This window comes from Taudactylus pleione, unplaced genomic scaffold (assembly GCF_031769625.1).
Source record: "Taudactylus pleione unplaced genomic scaffold, aTauple2 ptg000025l, whole genome shotgun sequence".
In the NCBI taxonomy this organism is placed as follows: Eukaryota; Metazoa; Chordata; class Amphibia; order Anura; family Myobatrachidae; genus Taudactylus; species Taudactylus pleione.
Genome location: NW_028284427.1, coordinates 10,303,840 through 10,317,407, shown reverse-complemented (window position 1 = coordinate 10,317,407; position 13,568 = coordinate 10,303,840). Strand labels below are relative to the sequence as shown.

Here is a 13,568-nt window from a genome sequence, read left to right as displayed (position 1 = left end):
GTATTGGTCTGGTGATGAGTGGTGCCTGGTTTCCTACAAACATAACGCCTGGCATTCACACCAAACAGTTCAATATTTGTCTCATCAGACCAGAGAATTTTGTTCCTTATGGTCTGAGAGTCCTTCAGGTGCATTTTAGCAAACTCCAGGCTGCCATGTGCTTTTTACTAAGGAGTGGCTTCCGTCTGGGCACTCTACCATACATGCCTGATTGGTGGATTGCTGCAAGATGGTTGTCCTTCTGGAAGGTTCTCCTCTCTTCACAGAGGAATGCTGTGGCTCTGACAGAGTGACTATCTTGGTCAACTCCCTGATTAGGGTCTTTCTCCCCCGATTGTTCAGTTCAGATGGCCGGCCAACTCTAGGAAGAGTCCTGGTGGTTCTGAGGCCACTGTGCTCATTGGGACCTTCAAAGCAGCAGATATTTTTTTGTACCCTTCCCCAGATTTGTGCCTTGAGACAATCCTGTCTCTGAGGTCTACAGACAATTCCTTGGACTTCACACTTGGGGCCTGATTCAGACCCACTCGCGAGCGGCTGTCCGCCCGCAAGTGGGTCGATGTTATGCACTGAGCATGCGCACGACGGAGGGAGCTCCGTCGTGCGCATGCGCCAGACGTGACGAGCGAAGGAAAGTCCTTCGCTCGTTGTGTCTGATCAAAGGGGGCGTGCTGTCAATGTTGATTGACAGCACGCCCCCTTTGGTGGGCGTGCCGGGGGCGTGCCTCCCTGACGGGGGCGTTCCCACGGGAACGCCTCCCGTCAGAAGCCGGCCCACTGACATCACTAGTGATGTCAGTGGGAGTGATTTTGGCTCTGATAGAGCCAAAATCACTCCGGAGCTTGCGGTTGAAAACCTCAACCGCAGGCTCCGGCTCGCAGTTTCGATGGTCGCGATGGTCACGACCATCGCGGCCATCAAAATGCACGCTCGTATAGGCTGTGGGTGGTGACCCACAGCTATACGACCGTCCAGGAGGACGCTCCATTTTCATGGAGGGCGGCCCTCATTCAGAGCGTGCACTCTGCTCAGAGCGTACGGCTCTGAATGAGGGCCTTGGTTTGTACTCTGACATGCACTGTCAATTGTGGGAACTTATATAGACAGGTGTGTGCCTTTCAAAATCATGTCCAATCAACTGAATTTACCACAGGTGGACTCCAATTAAGCTGTAGGAACATCTCAAGGATGATCAGTGGAAACAGGATGCACCTGAGCTAAATTTTGAGCTTCATGGCAAAGGTTGTGAATACTTTTGTGCATGTGATTTCTTAGGTTTTTTTTTTTTTATTAAATTTGCAAAAATTAAAAAAAAAATGTTTTACACGTTGTCATTATTGGGTATTGTGTGTAGAATTTTGAGGAGAAAAATGAATTTATTCCATTTTGAAATAAGGCTGTAACGTAAATGTGGAAAAAGTGCCGTGCTGTGAATAATTTCCGGATGCACTGTATGTATTAGGGTCAATTTCATGATGCCAAATAGCCTGTCAAATCTTTATCATATGAATTATGACTTGGAAATGCTGTAAGGTTTTAAACACAAATAAAATGATAAAATAGTCACATGACTTAACAAAGTAATGTTTAATATTCAAGTTGCTGCTGAAACAAACTGCCATTGTGCATGATAGTGATACGAGTCATGGCAGAACAGTATACCTCAATCGCATTTGTGACGTGTATTTTGTGCCTTTGTTTAGGTTCTTGCCAGAATTGCCATTTTGACCACCATCACCACAAAGTCTACAATGGTTCTGCTGTTTTAAAGGAACTTGAACAATATGTTGCAAACCGATGTAGCAACCACACGTCACTGGTTACCATCAGGATGTACCTCCTTCACCAAATTCTTGCATTTTAACATTATTAAAAGAAGAGCAAATAAAGTGCTAGTAACCTCTTAGGGGTAAATTTACTAAAGTGAGAGTTTTTAGAAGTGGAGATGTTGCCCGTAGCAACCAATCAGATTCTCGCTATAATCTTCTAGAAAATGCTAGTTAAATGTGAAGTAGGATCTGATTGGTTGCTATGGGCAACATCTCCACTTCTAAAAACTCTCACTTTAGTAAACTTACCCCTTACCATGTAGGTTACTATCATTTCCTTTGATTGCCTGTAGTCCATTTTGTCGCCCTGAGAGGTATAACCACATGTGCTTGGCATTTACTACACATTGGCATGGGGCTGTAATATATACTGGATACTGGGGCTGCTTTTTTATTTTTACTTTCAGCCAGGACTGCTAGCCAAACACCTACTTACATGTGGTCTGCTACTAAGGCAGTCTAGGCGATACCCAACTGATCACATCAATCCTGCAAATCCGCCCTGTCACGCTCTGGCTAAGATGATTCTCCACCACAAGATTAGAAGACATGGACCCAGGCTGAGGAAGGAACAGAAAGTGAGGGGCCTAATGTCTTCCTCATCCACCAGTACCGGATGTTGGCGAGACCTGACAAAGGCGCAGAGTCTAACTTACTGGGAGGTGTTCACCAGTGAACTCTCCAAGCGGGATTTGGGCTTAAGCTGCACCCAGTAGGCAGGTCGCAGCCCTTTTGTCAGGTATCCGGCACAAGTGGGAAAAAATGGAAGAACACTACCACAGGACAAGCACAGGAGAAAGATATTGGAGGATTGTACTGAAGTGATGTACAGAGAATACACTTAGTGGTTTCAGTAGCAGCACTGACACAGGAGAATTGTATCACGAGATGGTACTTGAATGATGTACTAACTTCCTGTTGTCCAGAGCCCAGATATATACCCTAAGGTAGCAGTATATTGGAGGACATTGTCAGCTGACCACAACCACCTCTACCATTGGGTAAAGGGATAGCCAGGTGAAAACAGACTGTCATGGCTCCGTCCATGATGGTAACCGCAGAAACCACATCACGCAGTGAGCACATGGATGTCCTAGCGGACCCCAGGTATAATCCTCAAGCCGTCACTCGCCATCGCACCTGGCGTCTGATCGCTCTAGAGATCAAGGGAAGCCGGTGCTGAGGTGAGTAACGGACGATCCTAGGCCGCAACCTGACAGTATCCCCCCCTTTTAGGGTGGATTCCGGACATCCACAAGGCTTATCAGGAAACTTCTTATGAAATGCGTGAACCAGTTGTGAAGCATGGACATCAGACGCCTTAATCCATGCTCATTCTTCAGGTCTGTACCCCTTCCAGTCAATGTGATACTGAAGATGATTCAATCGGTGTCGAGATTCAAGCATCTTTTCAACTTCAAATTCAACTCCCAATTGAGTCTGTATTTGAGGAGTCTTGGGTGGAGAACGCTGAATTGATTAAGGATTAAAGGGTCGTAGAAGAGAAACATGAAATGTGTTGGAAATCTTCAATTGAGCAGGTAGCTCTAGTTTATACACCAGTGGATTGATGATTTTAAGTATATGATACGGTCCAATGCGTGAAGCAAATTTCATACTTGGAACCTTTAATCGAATGTTCTTAGTTAACAGCCAGACCTTATCTCCAATCTTCAGAAGAGGAATGGGCAGATGTTTTCGACCCGCAAATTTGTAATTACCATAAGCATTTTTCAAAGAGGAATGAATGTTTTTCCAAGTATCACACATAGATTTCACAAGATTAGTGACAGCAGGCACTTCCATGAGAGGCAAATCTTGGAAATCTGGAACACGTGGATGTCTTCCATAAACTGCAAAAAATGGATTAGCCTTTGAAGAAGAGTGGTACCTAAACTTGTGGGCAAACTGCCCACAGCAATAAATCGAGCCAGTCATATTGAGAAGAAGAAACAAAAAGAATCAGAAATGTCTTCAATTCCTGATTCACCCTGTCAGTTTGGCCATTTGTCTGCGGGTGTTAGGTGGAGGAAAACTTCAGTTTAATTCCACAAGCGGCACATAAAGCCCTCCAGAATTTGGCCACAAATTGCACACCACGGTCTAACACTATCTCCTTGGGTAGTCCATGAATACGGAAGTCACAAATAAAGATTTTGGCCAACTGTGGAGCAGAAGGAAGTCCCACCAAGGGAACAAAATGGGCCATTTTCTAAATCAGTCCACTACCACCCAGTTGGTATTATGGGGGTAATTCAGACCCGGTCGTTAGCGCCGATGCGCTCGGACCGGGTCGATGGCCCCCCACAGAGCATGCGCACGATGGCGCCGGCACCGTCGTGCGCATGCGCGAGACCCGCTACGACCGACAGCACCGGTCGTAGCGGGTCCCGATCCAAAGGGGGCGAGCTGTTGATATTGATTGACAGCTCGCCCCGTTTGGAAGGCGGGCCGGGGGGGTGGCAGCCCAAATGGAGGTGTTCCCATGGGAACGCCTACCATTTGGGGGAGGCCCCACTGACATCACTAGCGATGTCAGTGGAGAGCTTCCAGCTCAGACAGAGCCAGAAGCTCTCCGGGGCTTACGACAGGGGAGACCCTACCCTAGGGTCTCGTCGTAAGCCCCGATGGTCACGATGGTCTCTGACCATCACGACCATCACCGGAGCGGTCGTTAGAGCTGTGGGTGTTAACCCACAGCCTAACAACCGCAACAGAGGTGGGCGGTCAGGATGGAAGCGGCCGCCCAGTTTCTGAGCGACCGCTTGCATCCTCCGACCGCCTCTGAATGAGGCCCTATGTCCCTTGGAGGGTGGTAACTCAGAGATAAAATCCATCAACAGGTGAGTTCAAGGAACATCAGGAAAAGGCAAAGGACCAACCACTTTATTGTCAATGGATTTGTGCTGGGTACACTTGGCACAGGAGACAATAAAATCCCGGACATCTTCTTTCATAGTGGGCCAACAGTAGGGGCACTGTAAAAATTGAAACGTCTTGAGAATGCCCGAGTGACCAGCAAACAAGGAGGCATGAGCGCAAGTTAATAGGTTCTTGCGCAACTGAGGTGCCACAAAGATCTTGCCAGGAGGAGGAGGCGGAGGGTGTGAGCGAAGACAAGAGGATCTAAAATAGGATGAACTTGAGATTGTTCTTCTTCTTCCTGTGGAGGCAAAAAAGGACCGGGAGAGTGCATCAGCCTTTTTATTTTGTATGCCAGGCCGAAATTGTACTTTAAAATCAAACCTGGAAAAGAAAAGAGACCCGCGAGCCTGTCTGGCATTCAAACAATGAGCTGTCTTGAGATAAAGAAGATTCTTGTGATTCGTGATGATTTTAATAAGAAACTTAGCGCCTTACAAAAGGTGTCTCCACTCCTCTAGTGCCAATCTCATAGCCAGCAATTCATGAACCCCTATGGCATAATTATTTTCAGCTGGAAAGAATTTGCGAGAAAAGAAACCACAAGGATGATTCTTTCCATCTTCAGTTACTTGAGACAGTACAGCTCCCACTCCTACCGAAGAGGCATCGACTTCTAATGTGAAGGGTATTTTTAGTTGTGGTTGAGAAAGAATTGGAGCAGTAGGAAAAGCTGTTTTGAGGGCTTGGAAAGCCGCCACTGCTGCAAGAGGCCAACGAGATGGGTTAGCAACCTTCTTGGTGAGAGCCGTGATGGGAGCAACAATTGTAGAAAAGTTGAAAATGAACCTCCTATAATAATTTGAGAAGCCAAGGATATCATTGAATGGCTTTCAAGGAGTGTGGTTGGGGACAATCTTGGATGGCTCTTAGCTTGTCTGAATCCATTTGAAGAGAATTCCCTGATATAATGTGCCCCAAAAATGGCATGGAGAACTGTTCAAAAAGGCATCTAGAAATTTTCCCGTAGAGATGATGACTTCAAAGATGAGACAGGACCTCTCTGACATGAAGGCGATGAGAATGCAGGTTCTCTGAAAAAATAAAATGTTGTCTAGATAAACTACAACAAATTTGTAAAGGACATCTCGGAAGATTTCGTTGACATAACTTTGAAAGACAGCTGGCACAGTACACAAGCCGAAAGACATCACCAAGTATTCATAATGGCCATCTCGCATATTAAAAGCGGTTTTCCAGTTGTCCCCTGTCTTAATACGAATTAAATTGTAGGCTCCTCTGAGATCCAATTTTGTGAAAATGGACGCTCTGCGAACCTTGTCAACAAGCTCCGAGATAAGTGGCAAATATACCTATTCTTTTTGGTGATTTGATTCAGCCCACGGTAGTCGATGCAGGGTCTGAGACCTCCGTTTTTTTTTCTCAGCAAAGAAAAATCCGGCCCCAGCAGGAGAGTAAAATGGTCTTATAAAACCCTTGGCTAGGTTTTCTTTTATGTAGTCAGACATAGCCGCTGGGGAGACAATTTGTCCACAGCTTGTTCACCAAAAATGTCAGCGAAATCTTGATATGGTTTGGGTAGACGAGAATCTGGTTTAGAACTTAATTGGTCAGACGTAGAAAGCTTCGAGGAGGATTCGGTAGAGACTTGTTGGGTTCGTACTGGAACAACACGAAGAAGACACTGGTAAAAACAATTGGATCTCCAGGCCAGAACATTAATGATGGACCAGTACAGCATGGGGTTGTGGGTTTTCAACCAAGGCAAACCTAAAACTAGAGCATAGGGAGTCTTAGGTAAGATCATGAATTCTAACTCCTCTTGATGTAGACAACCTACTCGAAGTGAAACAGGTAGAGTAACTGATGATATAACGTCTCCGAGGATAACATTGCCATCCACCCAAGAAAGAGCCAACTTGTTTGGAAGAGGAAGAACTGGGATTCCTAGTTCATGTGTCAGAGTTTCAGAATTAACATTTCCAGCAGCTCCTGAGTCCACCAAGGCTTTAATATCATTTGTCCGAGTCTTGAAACAAATAGACAACAGTAGAAGACTATCCATCAAATGGGAAGACTTCGTTAACACCCCCAACCGGAAGCTCCCAGAGCCAATTAGGGTCTCCCTTTTCCCGATAGGAGAGGACAAAGTTTAAGAATATGATCAGGGGCTGCACAGTAGAGGCAAAGTTCTGGAATCGGCAAGTCCATTCAGCCGAAGTCCAAGACCTGTTGATGTGCATAGGTTCTTTTTTAGCTGGTGTAGGAGAAGAAGAACGTACAGCTGGCAGAAATCGATCCTTGAAAATATCTTCATGCCCGTTACTAAACTGCTGTTCTCTGTGGCGCAAGTCTATCTCAATACATAATGATATCACTTCTATTAAACAGTCAGGAACATCTCGAGAGGCCAATTCATCCTTCATGCTTTCAGATAATCCATGAAGAAATGCTGCCTTAAGCGCCTCATCATTCCACTTTTATTCAGAAGCAATTGTCTGGAATTGAACTACATACTGCCCCATTGTACGTGTCCCTTGTCGAACTCGAAGGAGATCAGAGGAAGCTGAGGCAGCCCGGCCTGGCTCATTGAAAATTCTCTTGAAATAGCAAATAAAATGTTCATAATTAGAGACGAGAGGATCAGCTCGTTCCCATAATGGAGAGACCCAGTCCAAGGCGGACCCAGATAGTAGAGAAATAATGTACGCCACTTTTGACCTCGGAGTGGGAAAGTTCTGGGGTAGACACTCTAACTGTATCTTGCACTAAATGATGAAGTCCCGGCATCATCTGGGTTTTGCATCAAACCGCTCAGGAGAGGCCAACTGCAGATGAGATTTGGAGTATTGCTACAGTAGGGTTTACAGGAGCAGATCCAGAAGGGGTGGGGAAGTATATTGGCCAGCGTCGATTGAATGGTGAGTAATTGACCAGAGAGTTCCTGGAGATATATAACCACCTGGTGTTGTGCTGCCTCCTGATTCTCGATGCAAGATCTTGCAACACCCCTGCACCCTGCAATGCAATGGCTTCCATAGGACCTGTACAAACTGTCACTCTCAAGCTAAGATGATTCTCCACCACAAGATTAGAAGATGTGGACCCAGGTTGAGGAGGGAACAGGAAGCGAGGGGCCTGGATTAATGTCTTCCTCATCCACCAGTACTGGATGTTGGCGAGACCTGACCAAAGGTGCGGAGTCTAACCTACTGGGAGGTGTTCACCAGTGACCCCTCCAAGTGGGATTTTGGCTTAAGCTGCACCCAGTAAGCAGGTCGTGGCCCTTTGGATAGGTATCTGGCACAAGTGGGAAAAAATGGAAGAACACTACCACAGGGCAAGCACAGGAGAAAGATATTGGTGGATTGTACTGAAGTGATGTACAGAGAACACACTTAGGCCCTCATTCAGAGCCGTACGCTCTGAGCAGAGCGCACGCTCTGAATGAGGGCCGGGCTCCATTTTCATGGAGCGTCCTCCTGGATGCTCGTATAGCTGTGGGTCACCACCCACAGGCTATACGAGCGTGCATTGTGATGGCCGCGATGGTCGAGACCATCGCGACCATCGAATTTGCGAGCCGGAGCCTGCGGTTGAGGTTTTCAACCGCAAGCTCCGGAGTGATTTTGGCTCTATCAGAGCCAAAATCACTCCCACTGACATCACTAGTGATGTCAGTGGGCCGGCTTCTGACGGGAGGCGTTCCCGTGGGAACGCCCCCGTCAGGGAGGCACGCCCCCGGCACGCCCACCAAAGGGGGCGTGCTGTCAATCAACATTGACAGCACGCCCCCTTTGATCGGACACAACGAGCGAAGGACTTTCCTTCGCTCGTCGCGTCTGGCGCATGCGCACGACGGAGCTCCCTCCGTCGTGCGCATGCTCAGTCCATAACATCGACCCACTTGCGAGCGGACAGCCGCTCGCGAGTGGGTCTGAATCAGGCCCTTAGTGGTTTCAGTCGCAATGCTGGTACAGGAGATAGTATAATGAGCGGGTACTTGGACAAAGTACTAAGTACACACACTGTGGCTTTAGACGCAGCACAGGAGAATGGTGTCACGAGATGGTACTTGAATGATGAAATCAGTACACACACTGTGGCCTCAGACGTAACACAGGAGAATGGTGTCACGAGATGGTACTTGAATGATGAAATTAGTACACACACTGTGGCCTCAGACGTAACACAGGAGAATGGTGTCACGAGATGGTACTTGAATGATGAAATCAGTACACACACTGTGGCCTCAGACGTAACACAGGAGAATGGTGTCACGAGATGGTACTGGAATGATGAAATCAGTATACACACTGTGGCCTCAGACGTAACACAGGAGAATGGTGTCACGAGATGGTACTTGAATGATGAAATCAGTACACACACTGTGGCCTCAGATGCAGCACAGGAGAATGGTATCATGAGATGGTACTTGAATGATAGACTCAGTAACACACACTGTGGCCTCAGACGCAACACAGGAGAATGGTATCACGAAATGGCACTTAAATGATGAACTCAGTACACACACTATGGCCTCAGACACAGCACAGGAGATGACTCTTAATAGATTATACTCACAAGACGTTCTGAGTACACAGTGGAAAACACTAGGAACAAGTCACTAGAAGGAACGGAGCTTGGAACCTGGAATGCTGCAACAGCATGTTAACACTGGAAGTAACAACGTTGTACAGGCAACTTCCTGCTGTCCACTGGAGGACACTGTCAGCTGACTGCAACCAATGCTACCATTGGATAAAGGGTTAGTCAGGTGAAAACAGACTGTCATGGCTGCGTCCATGATGGTAACCGCAGAAACCACATCACGGAACAAGCACATGGATGTCGTAGCGGACCCCAGGTATAATCCGCAGCGCGTCACTCGCCACCGCACCTGGCGTCTGACCGCTCCAGAGATCAGGGGAAGCCGGCGTTGTGGTTAGTAACGGCTGATCCTAGTAATTTATAATGGAAAGAGGTTTGCAGTGTGCCATGATACTCCATATTAAAGAAAACTAACTGAGAACTAGCCTTAGAGTATACTGTTTGTATTTCAAGCAAATGACAGTTTTTTATGAAAATATTAATAGTTAACACAGTACATATAACACATAATTTGACAGCAGTAAAACATCTATAAGTTTTCTTGTCTATCCACTTTTATGTAATTTTTGTGGATTTATATTGGGGGGATCATAATTTTATTATTAATTTCATATTTTCAACAATATGTAAGACACACACAATCTGGCAGCCAGATGTCAGTTACCTATATATGTTTATATGTCACTTCGTAAAGCATGCTACTATCCAAAATATCATACAGGGAGTATAAAAAAAAAGAAAAAAAAGTTTTCTGTTCAGATGAAAACGGCATTTCTCACCTTATGATGCTTCTCAGAGTGGAAGAATCCCAGCATGCCATGCGGCAGGAAAGTCTGTGGCCTTCCATGGTGCTTGACAGAACCATGTTCAATTTGTATTGTTCTACCACATGGTTAGATCAAGCACAAAGGAAAACCCCATTAAGAGTCATAGCCAGTGTTAGGCAGCATCAGAGAGAGAGGAGCGTGGAGAAGAGAAGCATTGAGGAGCACAAGCTGTGGCCTACAGGCAGCAAATGACCCATTCTACCATATAGGTAGGAGTGAGGCCAGCACTTCTGCTGTGTTCTGAAACAGCCTATATGTTTTACAATCTGTTAGTTCCAAAAGTTGTACATACAATGTAAGAATAGTGTTGGCGCTTTTGCTATTGTACAAATACATTCACCTAGACAATTAGAAACTAAAACCTCAAAGTCCAAAACAAAAATAGCACTCTACATAACGTCATAGACAAGGGGAGACGACAAATCTAATAATACCTATATAGGACACATATATACACACACACAGCTCTTCTCTTTAATAAAGATGAATCACTTTACCCTGAAATTGAAATAACTTTCCCTTGGTAAATGCCTGTAATCTATGTGATCCTGAGGTATGGTCAGAAATGGCGGAGGACGTCAGTCCTGTAAGATGTGGGTCTTCTGTGGTCTCAGACAATGTCAGACCACCAGACTTTTATTTCATCCTATGCCACTCATTTGTCATGCAGAAAATAAACACCAATGTAATTCATCAGAATTAGATTGAAACAAACACCAAAAACTTATGGAATACATAAAGAATACATATAGCTACTGACTTTAAGACGCAATTTCCCTTTTTTGTGAAACTTAAAATGGAGTACTAACAGTATTCTCGTGGCAGGGAGTTACTAAGTAAACATGTCAATGCAGAGAATCAACATTTTAGACCTAATTGGCTGAAGGTGTTTATTCAGCCTAAATGACTAATAATTCTGAGAAAGACGTGATTGGGATCTATTAGCTTTTAACTGAGACTGGGAGTCTATCATCCGAGTGCACTGATTGGTCCCTACAGGGTAAAAGTCAAACAGACATAATTCTATAAAGTCCACTTTGGAAGGTGACTGCATACAGTACAGACTGTCATATCACTTGTATAGGCAAATCGGAAGAAGATCTGGTTGGTTAGTCCATGATGCCTGCAATACCATTGTATGGGGCTGGGCAGCTTAATTCTTTTCAATTTATTTCTGTGTAACAATTTCCTGGCCAGTTTAGGGGAATATCCAACTTGCAGCTATGGTACATTCATTGGTAACATGGCCACTAGGCTGCAGGGGAACTGAGTGTTATTGGTTCCAAATGCTTTTGTGACTCTATACATTACATTATTCATTTTTTGGGGACATACCAGTGTTAATATCGTGTAATAAATAAAACCACAATAAATTATAATCATGTTTTGAATACCATATACATTTAATGCCAATTTGTTTGATTTGAAAGTAAAGTATTCCAGACTCCAAAAAATGCTTATCTTCAACAGCAACATCAAGAAAGTAATTCATATTTTGATCACAAATTTTGTATATGACACACAACTATGGCTGACAGCGTTTGGCAATCTCTGTGATAACTACACATTCCCTTTTACTAGACACAATTAAGCAAATTGTTCTTTTGAGCTTAGGGTGCATTTTAATTCTTAGTGAAGTATGTCTCACTACTATCTAATTACGATTAAAGTACTCCTATTCTTATACAGATGATGTGATATATAAGGTTAGAAATGTGCTTGAATGGCAGTGTTTGTGCATAACAAATCACATTGTAACCTCTGAAGGGGAAACTCCATGGCACAATAGATACAGTATGCTCTCCATGTGCATGTAATGACATTAACAGCGTACAATGTAGCAATATACAGCAGATCTGTGTATCATTGTGTTCTGAATGAAATCTGCCATCCAGATTACATAAAGTATGTCAGAGGAGTTTGCCCGGGTCATTAGACGGGCTCAATCTAAAGTAAATTACTTTATGTGACACTGTAAAGAACAAAATACCACAATGTATTTAAATTACATATCCTTGCTGGATTAATACTAGACAGAATGGAAACCAGCCTATTTTCAAAGGAACTTCTGTCTTGAAGTTTTATATCACTGCAATGTCGGGATACAAACATTGGGCCTAATGCGGAATTGGATGGAAATTGGGCAGATGTGCATGAACTGCAATTAATTAGCCAATTTGCAGAGTTGTAAGCATCTTTCGCTGCGCCCGCCCTCTATCCCTATGCTTGGTTTGATGCTAGTTGTCAGCAAGGCTCAGTTGGCAGTTAGCTAGTTGGCACCTGGCCCATATTAGATGCAAAAGATCCATCTCCTATATGACGTAATAATACTGACATCTAATTCTGCAAAACCCACAGTTGCACCGATGGCCCCTCCCTGAACTATGCCTGCGTGAGGACCCTCCTTATCCCGTTACAGCCCAGCTATGCCTCTTTGTACACAAGTGGAGATGTAATTAAAATATATACAGTACGACTCTGCATTACCGGTACTGGCATATGCTTAGCTATGGAGCATACAGAGTGGGAAAAAAACAATGCAAGATACGCTCCACAAACTGGCATAAGTTCATCGCTGCACAACTCCAACATTACTAATTACATATAATACATTTTGCAATAAATTATTGCAATAAATAGAGGTTTTAGCATAATCGTGGCCAAGGTTATGGGCTTTATCCACCACGTCCAGGTAACCTCTTAGGGTAGGTCTTTCACATACTGGGGGACCTACATTAAGAAGTTATCTGGACATGGTGGGTAGGTTCATAACCTTGGCCAAGATTATGCTAAAACCTCTATTGCAATTTTTTATTTCAAAATGTATTTTATGTAATTAGTAATGCTGGAGTTGTGCACTTGTAATTTTTCCTATTGTGTCTGCAACATTAGTCTCAACAGGTAGAACCTCCCATTATATATATTCAGGGTGTTCAGTCTAGGGCCCTTCTTGATAAGCTCATCGCTTCATCAGCACCATAATTTATAAAGCCCCTTAGTATTGTACAATGTTAAACATTGTGTAGATGTGTGTAATTCCATATAGGTCAGACACACATAAACCAAAGGGGCTTTAGGAGCTTCAATCATGTCTAGCACAATTATATACTGGGATGAGTCCTGTGGACTGCACAATGCTCTAAGAAACCCCACTGCAGATTGTGTTTTATAATACTGCACTAACTTTAGTATATTGATACTGAGTTAATCTGTTTTTGTCTATGTTGTACACCAATGTTAACACAGTGGGCCAAATGCAATAGGGTGAGAGATTATAAAATGTGAGAATTTAGCAGTAAACTCTCACACTATTACATTGGTCGAGTTGTATCTTCAAAATAGGAAACACCTGGGAGAGTTTAATTCTTTTTTTTAGTCTGAGTAATATGTGAGTTTGCATGTTCTCGGGCTCTATTA

The 13,568-nt window shown here is 44.3% G+C and overlaps 1 protein-coding gene across 2 annotated transcripts in view; it reads right to left on the bottom strand.

Moving 5' to 3' along the window:
* SLIT3 (slit guidance ligand 3) overlaps positions 1-13,568 on the bottom strand; it is a 747,204-nt gene that overhangs the window by 142,387 nt on the left and 591,249 nt on the right. The window lies entirely within an intron of this gene.